Here is a 13,308-nt window from a genome sequence, read left to right as displayed (position 1 = left end):
CTTTCCCCTCAAACCTAGGAGAGCCACTGCCAGTCAGTGTAGAAAATACTGAGCTAGATGGACCAATGATCTAAGTCAGTATAAGGCAACTTCCTGTGTTCCTGTGAGACTACTTGCTATATATATATCTTTCCTAGCAGGGGACATCAATAAGCAGGTGACACCCAGATCTGCCTCTTGCCTTTATATGGTGAATCCAGGGAAGCAGAGAAACTCCTGAGTGTCTGAGATAGGTTATGTGGGATAACAAGCTGAGAATTAATCTGGACATTACGGAGGTGCTTTTGGTCAATAGAAAAGCTAATCTAAAATAATCTATTTTTAATAGACAGCCTGTTCTGGATGAGGCTGCACACCCTCTCAAGGACCAGATTCATAGTCTAGGGTGCTTCTGCATCTGCCATTGTTCCTAAACAGCCAGGAGGTGGTTGTGGCCAAAAGTGCCTTTACACAGCTCTACTGGTGCATAGTTGTTCCTTTTCCTGGAAAAGGCATATCTAGCCATTACCACCAATTCTTTGGTCACATCCAGACTTTGCTACTTTAACACAGTATACATGGTGCGCCTTCTGTAAGGCATTCAGAAACATCACCTGGTCCAGAATGCAGAGGTCAGCCGTTGTTAGGTGTTCAGTACAGGGTTCATGTCACTTCTGTTTGATCTTCACTGGCTCCTTAGTTATTTCTGGGCACAATTCAAAGTTTTGGTGATTACCCTTAAAGCCCTATGCAGCATGTGCCCAGGGTATCCTAAAGACCACCTCATCTCATATGACCCTGCCTACATGTTAGAATCCTCACCAGAAGTGCTGTTCCATGTCCTGCCATCCTTGAAGGTACAGGTGGAATTTGTTCCTGTTGAGGCCTTAATGACTCCTCCTCTACAGGCCTTTGGCCAAAATACTAAGCTCCCCTCCACCAATTTTGTCAGACATTTGACTGGAGCTTATTTGGGCTGTTTGTCTCTCTTGCTCTCTATATTTAAAAAAATTAAATAACAATATTTTATTTTTCTGCTGTACATTTATTTCTGCTGTGTATAATTGTCCAATTGTTTTATGGTTTGTTTTGTTTTTAAATCATAAGCCACTTTGAAGGCCTGGAAATGAGAAAATAAGCAACTTGTACAACCTCTTTCACAGTCCCTGAGGTCCCCCTTGTCTGATGCATTGTCCTTCAGCACTTGCTAAATTATCTCACTCTTCATCCTCTTTGGCCCTGTTGTTCCTAAGGAAAGATGCTCATCCCACAAGCCAGTATGAATATCAGTTATTCGTTTAGCCAGATGACATAACAAAGTACAGGCAGACCTCGATATACAAGGATTCGTTTTCCATGGATTTGCGTATCCATAGTCGGCTAAAAGACACCCAATCTTGGCATACGTGAAAACGGGGGGGGGGAATGCTAACCTAGCATGTCCGTGGGTTGAGGTAGCTGGAAATGACTGCAGAAGTCATTTCCAGCTGCCATTTTGTGTTTTGAAGTGTCAAAATGGCTCCATTCTAAAAAAAATGGGGGGATGGCAATTTTCAGTCAATTTTGATGGCACAGAGCAACTCAGGGGACCAGTGAAGTATGGTAGGGCGCTAACCACCACATTTCCTCCCAAAGGTTGGCTGATTTTTATCATTTTCGCAACAACCAGGAACCTAACCCCCACAATCACATAGCCCCAATGACTTGATATTTGTAGTTTCCACATCCGCAGTTGCAGCCGGGAACAGAGAACCCCCATGAATATCAAGGTCCTTCTGTAAGGCAAAATTAGGAACTGAAAGGATAATTGCTTCTACTTCTGAGGTAAAAGTGTGGCCTGAGGTGACCATTTATAGCAACACAATGGTAAGCCAGACTGACTAGGGTTTCCATATACTCTGCACTAAATTCTCAGAAGAGCAACAGTTGGTTTTCTATTATTGGGTAAGAAAGACAGACATCCTTTATAAACACCATAGCATTTTACTTACTATGAGATTCAAATAGTTTCTCATTCCTCCCAGCACTAGCAACACTTACTTTACCTCACTCAAATTCTTCACTCAACATTGCATCTACACTTTGTCAACAAGTTCAGAGAATGTGGGGAGGGGGGACTCATTAGCTGTTAACATTAAAAAGGCAGCAAGCCGTATTTCAACACAGTGATATCCACTCTGACTCAGGCCAACAACATTTTCAGGATGTCAAAAACATTCAGCAAGAGGGGGCTGTTGTCATTTTATCAACATAAGCACTAGGCATCACAAAATTAGGGGGGGGGATTCAGATGACATGCAACCATAATGGCCAATGTTCGTGTCAATTTTGAAGCACAAGTATGTACAGGTGAAACTCGGAAAATTAGAATATCGTGCAAAAGTCCATTAATTTTAGTAATGCAAATTAAAAGGTGAAACTGATATATGAGACAGATGCATTACATGCAAAGCGAGATAAGTCAAGCCTTAATTTGTTATAATTGTGATGATCATGGCGTACAGCTCATGAAAACCCCAAATCCACAATCTCAGAAAATTAGAATATTACATGGAACCAAGAAGACAAGGATTGAAGAATAGAACAATATCGGACCTCTGAAAAGTATACAGTGTACTGTGCTTGATTGGCCAGCAAACTGGCCTGACCTGACCCCATAGAGAATCTATGGGGCATTGCCAAGAGAAGGATGAGAGACATAAGACCAAACAATGCAGAATTGCTGAAGGCCGCTAATGAAGCATCCTGGTCTTCCATAATACCTCATCAGTGCCATAGGCTGATAGCATCCATGCCACGCCGCACTGTATAATTTAGGGTGCAGTAAATCAGATCCAGTTTGTGCAGTCCTGTGTTTTACACACTCAGGCATAATTGGAATAAAAGATATTATAGGGGCAAACATCAACCCTCACTACTGTAGCTGATAGTGATTTTAAAAAGTGTATTTTTGCCCACTACAGAGAATGAACACCTTCAAGCTGGGTTGGCTAAATCTTCATTTCTGCAGTTTTAAGGATTCATGGAATCTCGCTGAGGGTGTTTTCACAAGCAGTAAAGGTAAAGAGTACTATCAAGTTTATTTTGACTCCTGACGCCCACAGAGCCCTGTGGTTTTCTTTGGTAGAATACAGGAGGGGTTTACCACTGCCTCCTCCTGTGCAGATGAGATGATGCCTTTCAGCATCTTCCTATATCACTGCTGACCAATATAGGTGTTTCCCATAGTCTGGAAAACATAGTCTGGGAAACATACCAGTGAGAATTTGAACCAGCAACCTTCTACTTGTTAGTCAAGCATTTCCCTGCTGTGCCATTAGTTGGCTTTCACAAGCAGTACCCTGACCTAATGCATGTTTGCTTCAAAGCAATTCCCAGTAATTTACTTCTAGTTAAATGTTAATATAATATGACTGAGACCTTAAAGTGTTTATTTTCCCTGCCCTTTTCTCACATGTGTGATACAAATTAAAAATTTGCATTGGCTAAAATGTACATTTGGCTTTAAATTGGTTATCTCCTACCAATAGGAGAGCCCACCACTGCATGAGGCAGGCTGTTCCACTTTCAAACAACTCTTACTGTTAGGAAGGTATTTCTAATGTTGAGTCTAAATCTTTTCCCCTGTCATTTTACCCAGTGGTTCAAGTCCTCCCTCAGGAGCAACAGAGAAAAGATTTGGTTCCTTCTTCTATTTGATAGCCTTTCAAATACCTGATGATAGTAGGGATGTGCAAACAGGTTCGACCATTCGGGGTCAAACTGAACCATCCCTGACACCAACTGTTTGGAGGGTTCACGGATTTTTTATTTTTAAAAATTAAAAAAAAATTACTTACCCCCTTCGAGGGAGTTGTTGGAGGTGGCAGGGGGGTGTCCATGGAGGTTCCCCTCCCCCCCAGCCTCCCTTTATGCTTCCACTGGCCATTCGGCCGGCTCTTCGGCCCATTCGGGCCTTCGCCCTCCGGTGCGGTGGGCATTTTGGAGGTCGCTGTGCCTGTGCAATTTGCCTCTGAATGGCTTGGGTATAAAGGGAGGCCGGGAGGGGAGGGGAAACCTCTGCGGACACCCCCACCCACTGCCTCCAACAACTCCCCCAAAGGGGGTAAGTTAAGAAACATTTTTTTAAAAAATGCTCACAAACCCCCCCATGGACTGAACCAAACCAGGCAGGGGATGGTGGTTTGAGGGGGTGCTGGACCAAATTGGCCCGGTCTGGTTCAGGCCCAGTCCAGACTCAGACCGAACTGGACCAGCTGGTTCCGTGCACACCCCTAGAAGATAGCTATGTGTGGTGCTCTTACCCCTTGACTTCAAAGCCTAGGTCCAGGGCCTCAACACCCCCTGGGGGCCCCCAAATCTTCTTTAGTCTGTCCTGGGTGGTGTAGTTGCCACTGGCCAGCACTGTGCTGAGTGGCCGAGTGTGACAGGGATGTGTGAATCAATTTGGGTACAAAACAATTTGTACCCAAATCTATCTGTTTGGGGCAATTTTTGGGGTGGGGGGACAAATCGCCCCTGTGCTAGCTGGCCAGATTCGGTTCCAAAACAAATCGCCAAGATTTCAGATCTGAAAAATTTGTAGATTTGGATCTCCATTTTGTGTCAGGAATTTTTTTTAATATAATCCCACCCTCCCAAGCTTCAGATTGGTGATTTACAGTGCGTGATTGGCTGGCAATTCTCCCCTGGTTCCAGATTGGCTAGTTTCCATTCAAATCTTGTGTTGCCAGGGGTGACTGACCCCACATTGGCTAGGGGAAGGGTCAAAGAAGGGACGAGGGTAGGGGGAATTTGAAGGAGGGATTTTCAAATGTACTTAAGGAGGCAGCCAGCCACCATTCTGCCTTGTGGGAGAAGAGAGAGAGAGAGAGAAAGAAAAGCTTTGCTTTGCCTTGCCTTGCCTGCCTACTGCTTGGAGTGGATTATCTGCTTTTTGTTCCTGCTTTCCTAATTGAGGAAAAGAGAAGAGATTATTTTTCCCATCCCCTTCCTGCTGCTGAGAGAATCACTGCCTGCGTCTGCTGTCTTTGAAACTGGTTTGGGTACAAAACGATTTGAACCTGAATCTACCTGTTTCAGGAGATTTGTGGACAAAACAAATTGTCCCTGTGCTAGCTGGCCAGATTTGGACCCAAAACAAATTGGGGGTGGTTCAATTCAGGCACAAATCAAATTTTAAAAAATCAATTCATTCACATCCCTTGAGTGTAATTGTGACCTGTGCTGGGTGTTTTAGAGACAGAGTGGGGGGTGCAAAAAGAAATATGTAGGATGGGAATATGTTAAGTAGCGTGTTGAAATGTGTCTGCTAATGCATATTTGCATAAATTTACCTGTTTTATATACTTACATTCTTGTGAGTTCAGTTGCTGTTTCTGCCCTCAAGAACCCACATGTTAAAAATACTGCCTGTGTGTTACGGTGTGTGTGTGTAGGGGGGTCATGCAATGGGGGGTGGGGCTCCAAAGGCCTTCAGGTGTTAATGCTTAACATGCAGCAGGGAACGGGGGTGGCTCCAAAGGCCCTTAGGTCCAGGCTCCAAAATTACTTCTCATTTCCCCGCTCAGCCTTCTTTTCTCCAGACTAAAATAAACCAGTTTCTTTATATGACTTGATTTCTTCATATGACTTGATATCTGTCACCATATTCTCAAGCTGTGTTTACAGGTTTTAATAGAAGAGCATGGGATTCAATACCAGAGCCTTATATATGCAAAGAATAAACATGTTCCAACCAAAACTAAAGCACCTAGGATGGCTCTTTATTTTAATTGGGAAGCAGGATTGAAGCTGGGGCTTTAAATCAATGCATTCTTAAAACGTTTAACTTTGTTTGGATCAGGACTGTAATACATGGGTAATGGGATGAATCCTCTCTCATTTTTTATTCTACTTTTCTGTGGGAAATAATTTTATGAATGTCTCTGCTGGAGGTAAAGCCTTAAATGTATAGCCTTAAATGCTTTTTTTTTTAAGCACAGGAATATATGTGCAGTTGTTGTAGGCTTTAAAAGAGTTATTTCCTCCTACTTTTACATGATGTCCATTTAAATCTCAGTACTGGCCTTAAATCTGCTCAAGCATTAATATATGTGTCACATGCCAATTTTTTTTTTATGGATCAGGAAGAATTGAGCAAGAGCTTCTCCTTTTTAATGGGCAATAAAAACACACTGGCCACAGGTGCAACTTTTTTCTGCTTAAGAAGGCATTGTGGTTTGGGACATCCAAACATGTTTATCCTGGGCAAGGGCATTTATTCCTTAGACTTTCCACTGTTTCCTGCTTATATGTTTCTTTGCATATAAAGGTGGGTTTTAAAAATGGTTTTTAAAAAGATAGTTATCTTAACATTCAACGTTGCATTTTCTATCAGAAGAATGGCCAGATCTTCCTGTTTTGTTGACAGCTGTCAATCAATATGTCTCACAGCTATCCTACCGTGTCAGCCATCAGCTAAATGACACTTTCCCAGGAACGTCTTAGAATGGCATCTTGGTCCTGTTTTCAGATAAACAGATCCAATTTCTCAACAAACAGACTGCTACAGTCCTTTTGATAACAATGTAATAATTCAAAACAAATGATTCCAGGCTTTGATGATAGCACTTTTATGGGTCATGGAGAAATCCTCCCACCAACATCTGTTTGATTTTATCTACTTGAACTTTATCCTCCAGTTGAAGATTTATAAGCTGAAATCATCCCAGCCTATTAAAGTCAGACTAAAGTTAAAGCACCAACACAGAGAATGAAAGTGCATTTTACAGGCATCTACATTTGGAAATCCTGTTGAGGAAAAGATAGCAGAAGTTTGGAGAGATGTATGATTAACTCTACTAGAAGGCACCCTGCATTCTATACAAATCCAAGCAAACCAGGGAGATTAAGAAATCCATTGCTTTACAGTGGGAGCAAGCTATTTACCCTTCTTTAGAAAGGCACTGCAAAAAAATACAGATGTTTATATTCAAAGCCTGTTTTCTTAGGATAACCCATGATGGGTGATGAAAATTCACTCCAGATTTGCGTTTCCCCTTGCTTTTCCCTTAAATTTTCTCACATGCTGCAAATAAAGAGCATAAGAACATGTTTATTAGAATCACTTGGTACTTATTAGCAGCTCACACAGGCAGGACGGGATGTTTTCATTGGAGTGTGGAAACTTTTTGAAAGCACAGAATGACAACATGCACACATTCTTGAAAATAATGTTTGTTATCCCATTCAGTTCAGGCAACTATTGTCTATACAAGCCATCGCAAAAATGCTATGTAATCCCACCCCCCCACTAAGGATTCAATCACATTATACATTAGCAGGAAGCAGCATTTCATCAGAGGAGGTGGCTGACTCCTGTACAGTTTCTCAAGTCTACAAACTGTTCCAGACATATGATTAGAAGCATTTGTGAAGCAGAGTACTAATATTGCAGCATTTTACAGAAAATACACATGCAGTTCCCCTTGGAATAACAGCAGCAGAATTATTTCAGGTGAAGTAGTTATGCTTTTCCCATGAACATCCCCCCCTCCCCACACACACATCCTTGAAAAGAAAACAAAACACTCTGTGACTTTTTAATCTTTTGGAATTAATAAAAAGATGCAAATAGTTAAAATATGTTCTCTTTCCAAGAGTAACAGCTGAGTCATTGCCTCTCTCTCACTCTCTCTGTTCATAGAGACACACACTGTATATGACTGTCAGACCTTTTTTGTATGAAACAGCTCAACCTACTTTACACATGCTAAAGTTATTTTACTACTGTAGGAAGAGATGACCCTGGAGATTAGGGCATGCCCTTATCGCTGCTAATGTATACAATGCAACTGGAAATCATGCTAGCACAGTTCAGAGTAAAGTGGCTTGAAACAACCTTTCATTACTGCTCTGAAACAGCAAAAACATGCATAATAAAAGGCATTTAAACCTACAGATGAAAAAATTTAAACAATAAACACTGATAAGAGCTGAAAAACAAACTTGCACAGAAAAAAGAAAGAAAAATGCTTAAGAAATTAAGTTGAATAGATTCTAATGAGCAAAGTAATCAACCTTTGATAAAAGAATATAACCCCAAATAATTACCTGTGCAGCCCTCACAGTCAGGTGTAGATTTTTAAGAGTGTCAATAGACATGGTTAGATTTTTAATATGGCCTCCATTTTGCATCCAGTACCCAGTCACTGTATACTTTACATAGCCATGGCTGGAGACAATATACTGTGATGTATTTTTAACTTAACACATACATGAAAAATCGATTCCTTGCCCCCAAAACTCCACTTTGTTCGGAATTATGGGTCGAGGCAGTAGCTATTGCTCCTGTCTTTATATTAATATCCATTCTTAACCATTCTTTCAGAACTGTTACTTCTGGCAGTCTTTGCCCAAGTTGCACATGCAACTTCCTTAGTTTGAGATGAAAGCGATGTGGTTGCTAGGCAACTACTTAGCAGCACAGACTGACCAGTATCTGCTTGCCAGTGAGAGCTACGGTTTCTAATCCTGCACATAGGTATGTGTACAGGGAGTTATTAGTTCACTTACTGCTGTCTGAAATGTACTCCACCCTGCATGCACAGAGGGGTTTTTTCCTGCAGTTTCAAAGAGGAAGGTGTTTCTCTCCCAGATGAAAGGTTGCAGCACCTCAAAACATAGTATATTACCTCCCATCCCTCACAACTTTTCTGTGGTACCCCTCCAGCCTACATCAGCAACGTGATTAATTAGAAAGCAGACACAGAACATTTTGCAGGTATATAGTATATATACCTAGTATATAGTATATATAATATACTATATAGAGATGCAAACTCAAAATTAAGCAGGTTTTTTTAATGCATATTTTATTATAATTCAACAAAGGTTAGTTCAAACAACAAGGTCAATGCAACCAAACAACCAGGCCTGGAGCAGGGGGTTGAGTGAAGAGAAGCTGATGACTTTGCTTGGTGTAACATACTGAAGAACAAACAGAAGCTTTTATCATTTGAGTCAGAAGTGCACCAAGCTATCACTTTTGATGGGAGATGGGAAAGGGCCACAAGGGCAGGGTTTTTTTTAAACTTCTAAGTACATGTGTACATAGATTTAGTTGGCCGTGCTTTGAAAAGACTATTTTAGGCAACTAGAGCACGTGAGACTTGTTAGAGCATCTCAAGACTTTGCCTTACCAGAAGTTTACTCTCAGAACTGATTCTGGAATAGAAAATTCCTGTTTAAAATTCATTTAAAGCCAAGAAGGGATACTAATGAGCAATATACGAGTGAGAGACAGATAGAGGATGAACAAAAGTATTGCATACCTTTCCTTTGGGCTCTGTCTGTTGCAAGACATTAGCCAGATGAGGATATGTAATTAAGTTCATCTGATCATGGAACCTTAAGGAAACTTCAAAAAAGAGAGAGAGAGAGAGAGAGAGAGAGATAAAACTTAGAAAGTGGAATAATTAGTATCTGAAGCAGAGTGTCTGTTCCAAGAAAAAAAGCACAGTGTCATTTAGAAGAACAATGATGAAGGGTAGAGAAGCTATATATCAAGTGCACCTAATGCAGCTACTGTTGTGGTTTTCACTGTTTCTCCTGCCATTACTACAATAAATATTTATATACCACTCTTCAATCAAAGTTCTCAAAGAACTACATAGAAAAAGAAATATATGAGTAAGATGGTTGCCTGTCCCCAAAGGGCGCACAAAAAGAAACACAAAGTAGACAGCAGCTACAGCCACTGGAGGGATGCTGTGCTGGGGCTGGATAGGACCAGTTGCTCTCCCCCTGCTAAATATAAAAGAACCACCACTTTAACAGGTGTCTCTTTACTCAGTTAGCAGGGAAATTTGTTTGTGGGGAAATTTGTGGACACTGGATCTGTACTTTCAGTATTGTGTCCCTTACTTATCTGAATAGGAAATGGGGTCAGCACTAGTGGTGCCTTCTGTGTAACCCCAGAGCCTTATTTGCTTTAAGTCTCCTGCACTTTATTGTCCATGCTTCAGCTTTGGCACTGATGAGCTCCCATGCAATAAATACCCTAAGTTGATGCGGAATCTTCACAGTTTCCAGTTATAAATTTTGGGGAAGGTTTGAGTGGGAGTAGTCATTTTTCAAGGCCAACTGATAAGCTGCATCTTCTAGATACAGGATGACGCTAAAGAATCCCAGAGACATTTGTAAATATTGTGCAGTTGCTCAGTCATGCAACTTGCTTACTGACAAAGCCACAAACCACAATATTCACTGGAATATCGTGGTTTGTGGCTTTGTCAGTAAGCAAGTTTGTGGGCTCCAAAGTTTGTGGGCTCCACTGGCTTCCTGGGAGCTACTAACTCATGTCATGCATTCCTATGAAAACATAACAGGATTCAGCTCCGAAATAAAAGCCACCAAATACTTTACGGATATGAATACAATGAATATTTATATAGTGCTTTTCAGCAAAAGTTCCCAAAGCAGTTTACAAAGACATACATACCTACACACATACATACACACATACATACAATGGTTCCCTGTGCCCAAAGGGCTCACAATCTAAAAAAGAAACATAAGATAGACACCAGCAACAGCCACTGGAGGAACACTGTGCTGGGGACAGATAGGGCCAGTTGCTATCCCCTTGCTAAATAAAAGGTGCCTGTTTGCTCTATTAGTGGAGATAACCCCTATGAAACCATAGGGATTGAGCCCTCTGTGGTTTTCAAACTTTGCCCCAGGAAACACTGGGGTTCCTTAGGCACAGAGGTGTCTTTCAGGTAATTTTAGAGCCTGGACCTAAAGGCCTTTGGAGGTACCCCTCCCCTGCAAATTAAGCATCATCATGCTCTGCCAGGTGACCACACCACCCAGGACAGACTAAGAGGATTTTGGGGCCCTCAGGGGCTGTGGAGGCTCTGGACTTTGGCCCCGAAGTCCAGGGGTAAGAGCATTTCTACTTAGGGGCTTATCAGTGAAAAGATAGCAAACAAGCTTTCCTGAACGACTGCCTGCCCTCCACTTGTCCCCTGCCATACGCAGCCACAATGGAGTACAGTCAGGTAATCTTGGAGCCTGGACCTAAAGGCCTTTGGAGCCCACAAACCCCGGCAAGTTAGGCACCTTCCCCCTACATACACACACTGTGACAGACACAGTATTTTTAACATGTGGGTTCTTGAGGTCACAAACAGCAACTGAACTCACAATAATGTAAGAATATAAAACAGATATGTTTATGCAAATATGCAGTAGCAGAAACATTTCAACACACAACTTAACATATCTCCATCTCAGCCGCCTGGCAAAAGTCACAGTCACGCTCAGCTGCTCGGCGCAGCAGCACAGTGCGGCACAGCAACCACACCACCCGGGTCAGACTAAAGATGATTTGGGGACCCTCAGGGGGTGTGGAGGACCTGGACTTCAGCCAGGAAGTCCAGGGGTAAGAGCGCCTCTGAGTACAGTAACAGTATGCTCTCCAAACTGCACTCTTAGACCATGCAGAATGAAGGGGAAGCACAACAGGCACCTGTTTGTCAACTTAGCCAGGGCTAGAAATCCCACCTTCCTTCCAGATCTTTAATAGTCTCCAACACTGGTTTGATTAATATGTCTGAGGAGATAAGCTCCTCAGGAGGAGAAGGAAATTGATGTGAAACATACCTATTTCTCTAGTTCTAAGGAAATATCTCACTAATGAATTTTGGAACATTTGAGTGCATCATAGTCTAGTTTCCAAATGCTATAGTCTGCACAATTTAAAAATTCAGAAGCTACTAGCCAAGTTCTTAAATGTGTTGTTGTTGTTGTTGTTGTTGTTTTTAAAGGGGCAAGGAATCAAGTATTCTAAAAACTAAATAGACCACACGTAATGCGCAAGTCAAGTGTTAGGGCACAAATTCAGCATATATCTCAAATGATAAATACCACATAACCTGAGAAGAGACTCATGTGATTGGTTCACCCAGGTGCGAATAGGTGAGCTTTCATCCTGGGCCTCTTCCATAGCTTTAGCTTGGAGGGGACAAGCCGCAGCTCTCTTGATACATCCCTTCCTGGGCACCAAGAACAGTAAGGACTTTACCTTCTGCTTCTGTGCTTCTTACAGCCACCTATGGCACTGATGATTCACCTTCCCTGATGTTCCCTGCATCCTTCATTTACAGTCATGCATGTCCTGTACAGTTCATAGGGCTCTGCCCCTTTCTTGGCTCATAGCCTTCCATATGCCATCTCCCAACCAAAACTCCCAACCCTGCTTCACTCACAATTGTCAGTATAGAGGTGGAAGACTGAATCTCTCTCCTACTCTTTCCCACAGTTCCCCAGACTTCTTCCATCAGTCTGGCTTGTGGGGCACATATTAGTATGCCTGGTGAATCACGTTATCAATAGGTACCATTAAAGGGCATGCTATTTTCCAGCAATATAGGACCAAACTCCAAGAACTGTACTGCTTCAGCACTACATATTAATAGGCAATAACGTAAATCCTCAGCCTCTATACTTAGGTTTATCACCATAAACATCTATGAAATTAAAATCTCTGAAGCAATCATTGAAATGCACACATAACATGAAATACTTGTCTGAAAGAAATGTGTTAAATGAACATTTGTTTTTGTTTACTAAGAGTCTAAAGATATAGCATATAGCATATTTAACAAGGCTACCAAAATCACAGGAACAGAACTGCTGTTTTGAAATAATTACTGTTGCAATCATGCTTCCTCACGCATTGAGGATTTGCTTTAAATCTGATATGACAGAGAGGCCTAATACTGTATCAAAATGAAATACACGCATAGGCAGAAAAACGGAGACTCACACACCTTTTGAATACTACATATGACATTCACTCTATCATTATAATCAACTTCTGTAGTAAAACATGTAGGATATTTTTTAAAAGATTATAAATGGGATATAAAATCACCAGAACCTCAAATCATATTATAACTGTAAGGAGGCAGTGTTGCAACATTATAAGAGAGCACATTTACCACCATAGTGTATGAATCTGATGCAAATATTATCCACTGGGTGAAATTCACAGCCTTTTACTCTTCCCTTCTACCATTGTCCTGATTTAACTAAGCAGACCCTAATTACTACCCTACTGCTACATTAAATGGCTAACATGGATTAGAATCCCCATTTTAACATGCAATTGAAAGGGTAGGAAAATGTTGATATGGGTTCCATCTGGTTTGAAAGTATCCGTCTCATTCTATCCCGGAACATCCAACATTATTACTGTTCCTGTGCCCACTCACTCTCCACCTTTAATCTAGCCATACCTTTGGTTCTGGATTATCAATTATCCAGAATATTGTGACACAA

At 41.5% G+C, this 13,308-nt stretch overlaps 1 long non-coding RNA gene across 1 annotated transcript in view; it reads right to left on the bottom strand.

Moving 5' to 3' along the window:
- LOC128327818 (uncharacterized) overlaps positions 1 to 13,308 on the bottom strand; it is a 55,718-nt gene that overhangs the window by 28,204 nt on the left and 14,206 nt on the right. The window contains exon 2 of the long non-coding RNA XR_008308799.1: positions 9,294 to 9,379. This is a non-coding gene — a long non-coding RNA (uncharacterized LOC128327818). The remainder of the gene's footprint in view (positions 1 to 9,293; positions 9,380 to 13,308) is intronic.

This window comes from Hemicordylus capensis, chromosome 5 (genome assembly GCF_027244095.1).
Source record: "Hemicordylus capensis ecotype Gifberg chromosome 5, rHemCap1.1.pri, whole genome shotgun sequence".
Taxonomy (NCBI): Eukaryota; Metazoa; Chordata; class Lepidosauria; order Squamata; family Cordylidae; genus Hemicordylus; species Hemicordylus capensis.
This window is presented reverse-complemented; position numbering and strand designations above follow the sequence as displayed.